Below are 13,933 nucleotides of genomic sequence, written 5' to 3' on the forward strand. Positions count from 1 at the left end.
TTCGAAAGCCGGTTAACAATGACCCAGGATTAAAAGTTTACTGAAGTATTTGTTTTTTGTATAACTCTTTCACTGCTTATTTCTTGTGCAGTTTGAGATTAGTCAAACTCTGAACAGAAGGAAAAACAAGTAATCGGGCTGTGAACAACCCGCGCAGGCCCTGCTGATATTTTAAATTTTTGATCCCATGATTGACTTTTTAACCTCAGAGCACGTTTGACTAATTTTGAGTACATGTATGTATGCAATAGACACATAACACTAGATAAACGTCTGTTACAGCACTTTGACCATTCTGCCTTGATACATAGGAAGCTACATGTAACTTTGAAATCAACGCAAGCACTCCCTGCCCCCAGACTCCAACCGATCCCTCCGGAATGCTGATTAAGGCTAAACCAGTTACACACCCAACTTAAGCAATTTTGTAATTAAAGCCTGGAAAAAAATTCAGGCTTAAACGGGATTCGAACCCATGACCTTTGCGACACTGGTACTGAGTGCTCTACCAGCTGAGCTATCAAGCCAGCTGGGAGCTGATCACGTTGTGAGTTCGTAATATACCTGTAGATGGTGAAGAATACAAGTGAATATATGAAAGATCATATATTTGAGCTGCGGAGAAAGATATTAAGACTTTAATGAACATCGCAGTTATATACACAACTTAGCGGGTGTGAAATTAAAGCCTATTTAACAATTATTCGCCGGAGGCGAAGTGAACATCGGTGAATATTCACCGAGACGAAGTCGAGGTTAATATTTACCAATGTTCACTGAGCTTGAGGCGAATAATTGTTTTAGTATAATATTCAGAGGTGAATATCAAGGACTACAAAATAACGGACTAAAACATAAAAACACAGACGCAATCCTCCGTAAGAAAAAGGATAGCGACTGGTACATTTACCCATAATTCTTAGCCTACGAAAACTTTAACAACGCTCATAAAAACGTACAGAAAAGTTCTAAAATCTTCAAACCTAGCATACACAATGTCGTTAGCACAGAGACAAATATAGCAAAAATATGGCTTTCCTGGTTTTTTATGGGCTGTGTGAGGTTTGCATGGTATTGTGGTAAAATGTACAGCCGCCATCTTTCTTCCTACGGCGGATTATTCGTGTGCATACACGTATGCAGCCGTAGTTTTAATAATAAGCGTACATGTACATCGATTGTCAATTCATTTACTCATCGAGTGCGGCAGTAAAACGAACGAGCGAAATACTACGAAAAATAAATTCATCCAGTACCTTTGTTTTATCGTTGTTCACTTCATACACAGTCGTCATCATCGTCTAAAAATGAGTAGCTTTAGTTTGAAGAAAAATTCGGTCAATCGATCTGACCTGCTAGCGATCAACGTAACCACTGCGTTTACGATTTTTAAATGCCTTGAATACGGTTTTTTTTTGTTGTTTTTGTTTTTGCTTTTTTAATTGTGGTTCTAAGGGCGACAGCGTTAAATTTGAAAATTCTCCATCCTTTCAAATATCCTAGAGTTGGAGTGATGTCTTTCGAATAAATAAAAATTTCATTTAGCAACTGTCCGCCTTGTTTACTTGCCGAGATGGGCAAAGGTTACGAGCTTAGTAACCAAGCTCTAGTGGGGTGAATATAAAGTCATATGTCGAGCTTTTCGACCAATCAGAATGTCCAATTCTTATATTCACCTCTGGAAATTATGCTAAACGGGTATATTATGAAATCACAACGTGGCCAGCTCCCAGTGGCTTGATAGCTCAGCTGGAGGTCATGGGTTCGAATCCCGTTCAGGCTGAATTTTTTTAGGTTTAATCTTCATATCTTTTTCCGTAGTTCAAATGTATGATCTTTCATATATTCACTTGCATGAGGTTAAACTCTTAATCTTGACTGGAAAGATCAGGTAGAAAGATATTTTATCAGGGTAATTTCATAACAGAATATCCGTCAACTGTCAAAGAGCGCGAAATTGATGCGTGGACTATAAGACTTTCACGGTTTGGACCGTCGGCCACCAAAGTGATCCTCCCTTCTATTAAACCCCTTGCTAAACAGACTTACAAATATTTCAAACGTTGTTGGTTGAAAAATATTCCTGCAGGTAGATGTTGAATTTTATTTGAGCCGAGAAACCTGCAATAAAACAAAACATGTTTGAATTATCCAAAGCTTATCAAAAGCGCTAACTAAGTATACTGTTGATGATCGTAAAACCAAATCAAATAACATTTGATCAATTACGCTATGAACAGGAAGCCACCCAGTTGGCAAATGAACCTGAAATATTTTTGAGGGTCCACATCACCGAAATTTGATAACTTATCGTAGTCAAATTTGCAATTAGTCAATCAGAAGCCGTGTCTACTGATATCCTGCGATATCAACTCACTGACCTGATATGGTTACGATATCATTTTGACTTGGCCGAATTTGGTTACTGTAATTACTTAATCGTACCTTTTTGGTACGCTTAGGCGGCATATCAGGCACGTTTGGTGTCGCCAGGGGTATTTTGGCTCGACTACGCCAAAATAACAACCATACAACAACAACAACAACAACAACAACAACAACAACAACAACGACAACTTTATTTGCACTCAGCTAGAAATTAGAAATTAGATGAACAAAAATAAGTTAAAATAAAAAGAGTACATGGCTGCCCGAAATAACCTTAATGGGCTAATAATAGCTTGCAATAATGTTTGATTTGATCTTTTTCTTAAAATGTTTGAGTGGCAGAAGCTTAATATCACCACTATTATCATTCCAGATGTTTGCACCTTGATATCTAATGTTAAAGATTCGACAGTTTGTTCTGGTTTTTGGGAGAGCATAAGTCATTCTAGATGAAAGCCTTCTATTGTAGTTATGGGTATCTTTTACCGAAGTGAAAAAAGCCCTCAAAATTTGTAGAAAGAGGATGATTTTGAAATTTGTACCTGAAAACAGCATTGTGAAAAATAACTGCATCTAATAATTTGATATCATTTAATGTTTTAAAAAGTGGACTAGAATGTTCAAGGAATCTAGAAAAGGTAATGATTCTGATGCCTTTCTTTTGTATGAAAAAAAGAGGTTGCAAAGTAGATTTATAAGCTCCATGACTCGTCCAAACTCGCCTGATATGCCGCCGAAGCAGTTATCCGTTTCGTAAACGGTCGATGCCATTTTAATTTCGTGACACTTAAAAATTTTTTTAACTATCAACGAATTTCTACTAAATTAAAGAAAAAAAGAATTTTTAAGTAGCCACCCACTATCGAAGCCTGAATTTCTGTTTCCCAACACCCTGCTATACCACTACACTACCAGGTTGGTCCGCCAAATCTCCGTTAAAAGTGGCATCGACTGTTTACGAAACTGAAATCAGCGCCTCCGAAGCGTACCAAATAGGTACGATTAGGTATAATTACTATTTTCTTGAACCTGACCTGATATGGTTACGATCAAGTACTTTTATGGGCCAAAACGTACCTAAAGCAAATGAAACTCACTAACTCTGTAACGAAACAACTACTTAAACTTTTGACTCACGCGTGATCAGGTCGTGCACGGAAAATGTGTGCCAGGTGGCGTCAGGCAAATAAAATCTTCGCAGCTTTTTCTACAGTCGAACTTCCGGTTGCGACCACCTCTCCTCAGCGACGCGTTTTTCAAAATACCAAAAGTTTTCAAGTTAAATCACTATATTTGGAACCTCTTGTAACTGACCTCCTCTCGTAAGCGATCGCGACCACTTTCAGAGCCAAAAGTTTGAAATTTTCTTTTGTTTTTAACTTCCCGTAAGCGATCACTTGACAGTTATAGAGCGGAAACTTGATAAGGTGTTGTAACATCATCACATTTTCGAAAATGACTTTTCCTATGAGTAAAACCTTTAAAACATGGGGAGAGAAGATGTCAATTACCATATGCTAATGAGGCAAAATTTTGTCCCAATATGATCTAAGCTCTCGTAAGCGACCACCTCCCGTAAGGAAGCGCTTACGGGACGTTCGACTGTATTTTTGACTTGAGAGGGATAAAATACACTTGGCCCCTTGGGAAAAATGTGTTTTGGAGAGCACGAGAGAAGCGTAAGAGTTGCTGAGCAACTCTAGCTTCTTGAGTGCTCTCCAAACTTACCAAGTGCATTCAAAATTCGATATACGCACAGCTGAAAGCATGAACCAATTCTTTTATAACATAGCGAAAACAACCTGGGCACACGATCAGTCGAACTCTTAAATAGATTTACTGAAATACATGCCGTAACTACTAGCTATTACAAACGAAGGGCGGGGTGGAGGAAACGTTTAAAAAAGATCTTACGGTCGATTGCAACTGCCGATCAATCAAAATTCAAAGTTTTGACAATAAAACTTCAAAGTTTACCCACCCACTTGGGAACGTTTTGGCGCCACTCCGCAAACACTTGAAGAGAAGCAAAGTCAGCAACGCGTACGGGCATTTTGTCTTTTGCAGTTTTGAAAATCAGAATGAATGATAGGAAATCAATGGAGGAATTTTTGTCGGATGTCGACCATGATCTTTTACAATATGCAGGGAAATTTTAAAGGAAGAAAGGGTTCACCTCAACATTGTTTGCGCGGTATCTAGCAGAAGAAGATCTTCATTTCTCCTGAAGGTCACAAAAGACTAGTCTTGAACATGATTGCTCGGCTAACAACTCTTGGGAGAGTAAAAAGCAGCTTGAAGCGTCAAACAACGTCAACACAGCAGTTACAAAGCTCTGAATCAAATTTCCAATCTCCTGCACGAAAAAAAGATCTCCACGTCGGGCTCAAACAATGATGCGGACGAGTATCGAGTATCGAAAACGAGCGACGTTTCTCTTCTGACAAGCAGGCATCAGTTACTTAGCCCTTGTGAAAGGTTCATCGAGGAAAATGAGCCAAGAATTTTAAGTTTAAACTTGAGGAAGCAAGCGCTAAAAGATAAGAACTTGAAGAAACCTCTGCCAAGATAAGAGACGCAGCTTCCGCGCTTGGAAATACCGGTCAACGCTATGTAACTGTCATGTAAGAAATCACACAGTTCGCACCTGCCGAGTGGCAAAATGTGAGTCAGTGTTTTTCTGTGGAGAGTTGAGTTGGCATCCAGATGAAAAACAGGAGTTTCAGGAGAGAAAAAGGGAAATAGCAGCTTTAGAAACGGCCGCCGCGAAAATAGAACTGGATTTGAACTGGCTTTCTCCCGAGTAAAAATAGTTCTTTGAATAAACACGTAGAGGAAATTTTGCTTGAAAAGTTTCCCCATATTAGTATGTGTAATCAAATGGTGACGAGTGAAGTTAGGAAATAATTTCACGCGCGTTTTGTCAAAATTCTGATAATTTCTCTCGCCTAAAGGCTCGGGAAATTATCAGAATTTTGGCAAAACGCAAGTGAAATTATTTCCTAATTTCACGAGAAAACCATTTGATTACCCTTTAATATCGTGGGTTACAAATTACGTTCACAACCGTAACTTTTTTACTGGTTTATTCTATCGAAAATCGAGAACGTTACGAAGAATATAGTTTTAGTTTCAAGCATACATTATTGCTAAAGTTCGTAATTTTCTGGGTTTCTTCTCAAAAATACCTTTCGAATTCTTCGTGCTTGTTCATAATGTTTCAAAATTAAGACAACTGTCAAATCTTTCTTAGATGATTGGCTCTAATTCGTCATGAACTGATGAATGAAATGATAACGGCACCCGTTGAAATGAGCTGAAACTAAAATTTTGCACGAGGCCATATAAAGTTTTGACAGTTTGTTTTGAAGTGAAATTATCACCAAGAAATTACTTTATGGTCTAAGAAAACTTGCCTAAATGAAAGTCAAGCGAAAATGCACAAAGTTGAAAAACCTTCAAAGCTGGCAAGGAACACGGTTGTGGACAAATTATATACATCATAGCTTGTTGTGCACGGAGCGTTAGCCTGTCCGGCATGTGGTTTATCACCACATTACAGTTGTAGACATTGTAGACGTGGCCACTGCCCACCGCTGCAGGGGACTGGATTAGCGGCTGAAGGGGAGCTCGACTGGTTGTCTGGTTAAAGTGGATTTCTTTGCCATCAATGATGCTAGACAGTTGTCGGCTGCTCGTCTTCGTTCCCGTGGTTGTAGGCCTCAACGCTTTATTCTTGTCGATGGCCATTTGTTGTTATTATTTCGGATTTTGGAACTCCCTAGGCCTCCAGCTTTCTGACCACCGTTTTCCGGACTGAGTGGTTGGATAATCTGTTTTAGGGACCCACGTTCGTAATCGATTCCGTCTTGTTTACACACGAAGGCGTAAAACCGCTCGAGTACTTCATTCAACTGCTCAGGAAGAATCATCTCCAGGTATCTCTCAAGGCTATTTTCGCCACACCATTTCTCAAAAACCCTCACCCAGGTAATTGTGCTCTATCGCGTATTTAAGTTTTCTGCCGCTTCTTTTAATTCCGTAACTTCTTCAATGGTCACCGTCTTAAATCTCAACGCCATCTTGGCAATGATCGAAATACAAGAGATGTTGCCATGGCAATTTTATAATTTCACATGTGAAATTATAAATTAATGCTAAAATTTCGCGCCAAAATTAAGGAGTAATTTGTCACCCATGATGTTCAATATGTTTTAAATTCCTCTACTGATACTAGGTGGAAGATTGTATTCACCAAGTTTGAAGGATCTGAAGGGTGTAGCTTAGCTAGAAGACGCTCAGTTAATTTTCCATACATTTGTCTGGTTTTTTTTTTCCCGCGAACCGCGTCCACTCAGCCAAATTTACAGACAAATGTATGGAAAATTAGAAAAATAAACCGAGCGTCTTCTAGCCAAGCTACATCCTTTAAACCTGGAAATACAATCCTGTACCTAGTAGTTTAACGTTCCGATTCACAACTTGTGTAAAATTCAATTTTGGAAAAAGTTATTTGCCATCGGATTCCTATACAAACACTGTAATTTCTGACCGCTTTGCCTAGCCATCAAGATGTCGTCGAAAACCGTGATATATAGTCTATTTAAGCTCGCTAATCTCACAGATATTTTTCATCGCGGCCCATCGCAAAGCCCTGCAAGTTTACCGGAGAGTAGTAATTCAGATCGCAAAATCTCACAGATGTTTTGTATGACAGAGAATTTACCGAGGGAGGAAAATAGCCGTAAATTTGCTTCCATTGCTCCCATTGCCTCCAGATTTCAAGTACTGTTTCACAGATGGCAATATTTCTCCTCGCGGCCTGTCAATAACGCTGGAAAACAATGAAGCCAACACTCCACGAAATCGCATTGGTAGTAAAATGACCTAAACCACTACGGCGACATAGAAGAAAAGGTACGCAAACCAAGCCAGGGAAGGCGTTTTTATTTGTTTTCCACAGTGAAAAATGAGCCGGCAGAAAATGTGAAATTCGAAGCGAGTGAGGCACTTTGACACAACATTGTCACTATCAATACAAATTTTAACGCAAACCACATTCCGGTTATTCCTGTGTGTTATCATTTGTTGAAGAAATTACAACTGCAAAACTAAATGTTTGGATTTATTCCTACGCGGAGAGCCACTCAAAAGTTAATGGCCTTAGTACATCAGCCACTGCATCCAGCGTGATGAAGTCACATGAAAAACCGGACTTTGAATGTTATAGAAGGTTATAGATAAATAGTCAAGGACCCAAAAAGATATCTGAATCGAGAAGACTACATAAATTATCTTTCTCGTTGTAGCAAAGACGTTTGTGAAATGAAGTGCGATCATGTTAGCGGACATTTAACCAATTTGGGGAGGAACATGTAGACCATGGCCAGAGTCGACTAAGCGGCGGAATTCCAACCTACACCAAAGAGTAAAACAACAAACCCAGAAAACAAAAAATATTACCCTCGACCCGCCACACTCGACCTTCAACATGGAACCCTCGATCGTCGACCCTCAACAAAAAGATAGACTCCAAATGATCGCGTCATCTGTGTCGGCACGTGATAGAGTGAAAAGTTATTGTAAAAAAAGGTAAAAATCCATATATATTCCATGTTGCCGCTCGTCTTTTCAGTAGTAGATTATACCAGTGACATGAAAATGTTTTAACAGCAAAAGAAAAAATGGCTCACGAGGCGATTGCCGAGTGTGTCACCGATGTTCTGACCACATTTTGATGTTATCTATAACGGAAAGTATAACCTGTTTTCTATTTCTTAAATAACTATTTTGAAATGATTGATTTCCTACTAAAATATTAATAAGATAATAAATAATAATAATCCGAGTAGACATTTGCAAAAAGCAAGGCTAGCAGTTGTAATGATTGTTAAACAAAAAACAAAGATGATGGATATACTTACAGGTATTCCAAGTTCTCCAGAGAGGAGAAGATATCCTGTGGTAAATTCTGAATGTGATTTCCTGTCAGCTCTCTGCGATAGACGGAGAACAAATTGAAAATACATAGTATTAATGAGATAAAGAACGTATTTTCATGTGGAGCAAGTTCACGGCTGTCATCAACGGCAAAAAGCCTTGATATATCGAAAGAGGATTTTAACAACAACCACCCACACCCTCCCCCCCCACCACCCCCCTTCCTCTTGAACAGTTATCAGGGATGAAGGGAATGGGAGGATGATTTCATTCATCTCTCGCCGATACATTTGATATGTCGGGAGTCTCCCCACATCATTTGAAATTATAGAAGCAACCACCGTGGTTTTGAGTGGCATGCAAAGCAAGATTACGCCTTCTTTACCAAAATCTTTGGCAACATTGCAGAACTAGTACCCATTTACATTCTAGTATCAGTTTTTAATACTTCACTATCGATTTAGACTATATTAATTATAGGATTTGCAAATCTACCAGAGCCGAGAAAACATTTTCTCTTAAATTATATACGTGTATTAAAAAAAGTTTAGAGTTCCATCCGTTTAACCCAACCCCCCTCCCCTGAACCACCTTTGAGTCATGAGTTTGCTTACCCAATGGATTAAAACGAACTCACTTTACTGGCCTCAACACCGTTTCGTAATTTAGTAATTTATTTCAGAAACCTACAGCCACTTCCATTCAACTAAACGGAGGTGGCTATAACGGAGGGTCACAGGGCACAAATTGTGACATCATACTGTAGTAAGAGAAGATCAAGGTAAGAGAGTGAATCCATCATATATGCCTTATACCTTAAGTTATTTTGAAACATGGTACATGTACGACTGTACCCAGTTCTTCTTCGGATGTTTCTCACGCGTTGCGTGGATGTTTTCGTGGAGGATTTGGTTATGTTTCGCTTCGTTTGAAAGCCAAGGAAAACATGGAACACGCAGTGCGAGGATGGGTAACCCGAAAACACTGACCCCCGGTTCGTGGACCCCCACAACGGACCGGGTTCGCGGGCTACCCTACGGACCGAACCATGGACTACCCCTACGGATCCCCTCTACGGACCACCCTAAAATAGTGTAAAAATAAGAGATAAAGGTTTCACTTATGGGTTGTCTAATAAATTCAGACTCGTGTCGGTGATTTTTCGAGTCTTGCACTGCATGTGCAAATGTAACAGAATTGGGTTTTTAGCAACCCACCCCACCTCCCTAAAAGCTGTTTTCAGCGTAAGGAGATGCCGATGGTAAGAAGGAAAGTTCTTACCTTCCATTCGCGGCTCAATCTGGCTATGGAAGATATATTTTTAGGCCGTTTATTCTTGTTTGTATCTGTTATTCCGCTGAGTAAATTGTGAAGCCTGGAACTAATTCACGAACCCACGGGAGGATGGGCTGAACAAAATGGCACAGGGGAAAGAACACAAATTTCGAGGCTTCCAGGAGGCTTCCCTGTACGCGTCTTTCGTATACTTTATGGCCACAGCAAAGAAAATGGCAATGTGTAATTACATAAATTGCACCCGAGCCTGAATCCAGGTCTGCCCATTTGCACAATGTAACGTTCGAAATTTCGCCGTGACGAGTAATCTATTAGACAACCTGTAACTGAAATATTTATTTATTATTTCTATTATATTTTGGGGGCTGGTCCGTAGAGGGGGTCCGTAGCGAGAGTCCGTGGACCGGTCCATAGGTAGTCCGCGGACCGGGGGTCAGTGTTTTCGGGTTACCCGTGCAAGGATGCCTTCCTTGATATTTTAATATCACAGAACCAAAGGAGCTTCGGCCATCGCCAAGTTTAATAAATTTCGAAACTTTAATCGGAGGACGGATTTGCCCGTCCAAACAATAAAAAAACTGAATAAACGGTAAAGAAATGAGCAACCAAACGAGTGCAAAGCAAACGAACGCCGAACTGAAAACATCGCAACCAAACAATCAGATGTTCGAAAATGCAGACAGACGCTCCCCGCCTAAACAATAAAAGGGACTTTAAGCAACAAGGAGAACAACATGAAGGACAACGTCGATTGAAAACGACTTCATGTTGAACCTAGGAATTACGCAATAATTTAGATTCAGTTTGTCTATCACTCTCGGAGATATCCAAAATATAATATGTAAGACAGCATCAAAAGCCAGTTTTTTTTTTAAATTACCCGTCGTATTTCATGTTATCTAGAATGCTCAGAATGTGATCGTTTCACATTGTTGTGTTAGACAGCTATTATAGTCGTTGCTATCATAGTTAATGGAGGGGAATGGTTATGAAACTCCACAAAGTTCTTTGTTGTGTGATTTTGTTCTGTTTTTTAGCCTTGACCGTGCTCAAAACACAACAATTGTTTACTACTGACCAAGCAACTAACCAATAGAGACGTCTTGGTTACGTAACTCATGCAAAGTGTATGAGCGCAAAACAAAAGATTGTGCCCGGTCGTGGACATTCCAGCATAAATCTTGGTATCTTTGTTTACTCCTTTGATGTTTGCTACGCTTCGTAATCAGTTCCCTATATTAACTATATTGCTGTTCCCACTGTGATTTGCTTATGAGACTCCCTGAAACCAAATGAACGGCAAAGGAATGAACAGCCAAACGAGCACAAAAACACGGCTGAGAGCGCAAACAAAAAAGGTCGATGAATCGTCTATTGAAAATCAAAACATATAAAATGACGGATTACCTTGGGTATGAAGTCTCTATGCAGGATTGACTCTCTTATCTTGATCTTCTCTCGACCGTTGCTGCATAAACGTTTATCTAAATCATATCTTATTTTAGTCTTAATTTACACGGATTTTCTGTATAGTAGACGGACAAAAAGTGTGACATTTTACTGTAGTGAAATAAAATTCTGTTTTTTTCTCGCCAATTAGTGGAAAGCAATGATCTTGAGGTAATATGTTTATAAAAGGAATAGACCAAAGGCCTTGCAATTCCTTTCTTTAATGGATAAACGTATAAATTTGTCTCATCTAGCTGGATACATGTATTTCCTTCATAACACTGTGCACTGCTGTTTTCAGTCTTGATCTCTACATAATGTAAAAACAAAACTTACCGATAAACGACCGATAACGATAATCAAAAAGCAATGTTTGTAATGTTGAAATCAAGCTGGAGTTGACAGGGTCAGTGTCATAGTTCGATCAAATACTTAATTATCACTAATAATTACGTTCATAAAAATTAAAGAAAAAAGAACTGCAAACAAGCTTACAAGGACCAAAGCATTGATAGATTGGAAAATAATCCCGGGGGTAGCTCTTCAATGTTGTTCGATGCCAGATCCCTAAAATAAGGGAGAATGTTTGGTTAATAAGTAGATTTAGCCAAGCCTAAAACCGGAGCTCCTGGGCCGGATTGTTGATAGCCGGTTTCGCTAACCCAGGAAAAGCAAGAAATTTGACTTAAGTTGTGTAACTCTTGCAGTAAGGTTTCTGTATATTGTTTTGCCTTCTGTTTTGAACTTGAATAATTTCAACATACACAAAAGAAGCAGTGAAAAACACTTTCTGCAAGAAAAATTTATACTTCAGTTAACTTTAATCCTGGGTTAGCGTTAAGCGGCTTCCGAAAAACCCAGCCCTCTTTGCAACAAGTGAAACTAACATGAGCTCGCGGTGCAATCGAAAACCAGCACTTGATCAGCGGTCAACTTAAAAAAACACGTGTTTTCGATAAGCTGTAAACTTGAACCTGCAATATGGTCACGTGATCCCGGTCGGCGGATACTTTGTAATGACATTTGTTACTTGACCATAACATGAATGTCCAATCAAAAATGTACATTGTAAACCAATCTGTATGTATAAATATAATTAGTCTTTGTGTGTGTGCTTTGCGAGCTCTTGCATGTGTTTTTCTTATTTTCTCTTCTTATTTGACCCAAATAAATAATTGCCTGAAGAAAAAGATTTCAAGGTAATTCAAGCTGTAGCTACTGTCAAGCTAATAGATGTGAAGAAAATCACGAGTTTAACACGTCTGTCAAGTTAAGAAATGAGAACAGCAATTTCATGGCATTATAGGACGAAAATAAGCTCAGCACCAAAACGAGGCTATGCCATGTGCGAGTCTAAGAAATGCCTCCCAAGAGGGAGGCAAAGCGCTTTTGACCTCTTATTTAAAGTAAGTCGCATCGAAGACGCGCCGGAGGCTCCTCGTGCGGTTGGACCGGTGAGGGTGGGACACTACAGAGACTCTACTCCCAGTAATTCTCTCCCATGAGGGGGGTAGGGGGGAAGAGAGAACGAGGAGTATTTTACTCGAATTATTTTTCAATGTTTTTTTCTTGAGATAAACATTTCAAAACGCACGTTTTAACTTGTATCCATATCAGATGAATATATCTGGCACTAATAACTTGATTTAAAGAAACCCAGAAAAAAAAACAAACAAACCTTAAGCCAAGGCATGATGCTTTTTATGTCGATAAATTGACCTATTGTATTCAAGGCACATATTTGTCGATCCGATGGTGGTCTGTCATGTGACATAACAGCCAATCATGTTAAAGAGTGTTATCTATCCACCAGTATAAAAGACTGGTCGCATTCTCACTCATTCGCTCTTGCTTTCACCATCACAGCGAGTATATCTCTTGGCGATAACATTTTTTCAGGGAAGTTGAAGAGATATTTTGTATTGCATTAGAATGGGTCTCCCTCTAATTTTTATTCTGAGGCATTCATTCATTAGGCGTTTAGAGAACGTCGTTGCCGCAAACCCTAACCTTAACCACTAATTCTTGTTAAATAATGCTGCCACATTTAAATGGCGTGGTGTTGGGGGGAGAACTGTGGCTAAGACGTTGCAATACGACCTCCCCGTGGTCGCTTCATTCGCTCCAGACATAGTTATTTTACAGCTGGCAACCAATGATCTTTCTCGTCTTGATGCTTTAGTTGTGGGTTCTTCTATCGAGGAGCTTGTTACCATTCTGCACGACACGTACAACGTTAAGCTTATTTGTGTCTGCCAAACCCTTCTGGGGTCCGATCCTGTATTCAACATGCGTGTTCGCGCGTTTAACAAACATGTTAAAACGTTCCTCGACGCCCTCCCTCATGTCTTTTTCTGGGGACATAGAGGCTTTCGGAATTCATCCCAGAGATTTCTCGCGCGTGATGGTGTCCACCTCAATAGGCAGGGGCCGTTTTAAAGTCATTACGCATTCGTTCAATTGTCGACCATTAGGCCGAACTATGCTGTCTGACGCTAATTCAAGCCATTTCCTTTTGATATATGTACAGTGTACATTTTACACCAAGCCGTGTCTTGTTGCCTCGTGATTCAGCTATTTTTGCGGTTTTCATTTGCCGCATACCTTTTCATTGCTGTTTCCGTTGGCTTATCAGTTGGCCACCTGTGTACACAGTACATTTGTGCCCGTGTTATACGGTATGCACAGTACATTAGTGTGCATTCTTTTTATATGATAAACACAGTACATAGGTGTGTATTTGTTCTATACCGGCTTTGCTTATTGTTTTTTGCTTGCAGCTTACCGCATGAGTGTACAATCCATTTTGACCGCCTATTTCCATAGGTGTGTCCAATGCACTCGGTATTACTGTCAATGC

Source organism: Orbicella franksi, chromosome 7 (genome assembly GCF_964199315.1).
Source record: "Orbicella franksi chromosome 7, jaOrbFran1.1, whole genome shotgun sequence".
NCBI lineage: Eukaryota > Metazoa > Cnidaria > Anthozoa > Scleractinia > Merulinidae > Orbicella > Orbicella franksi.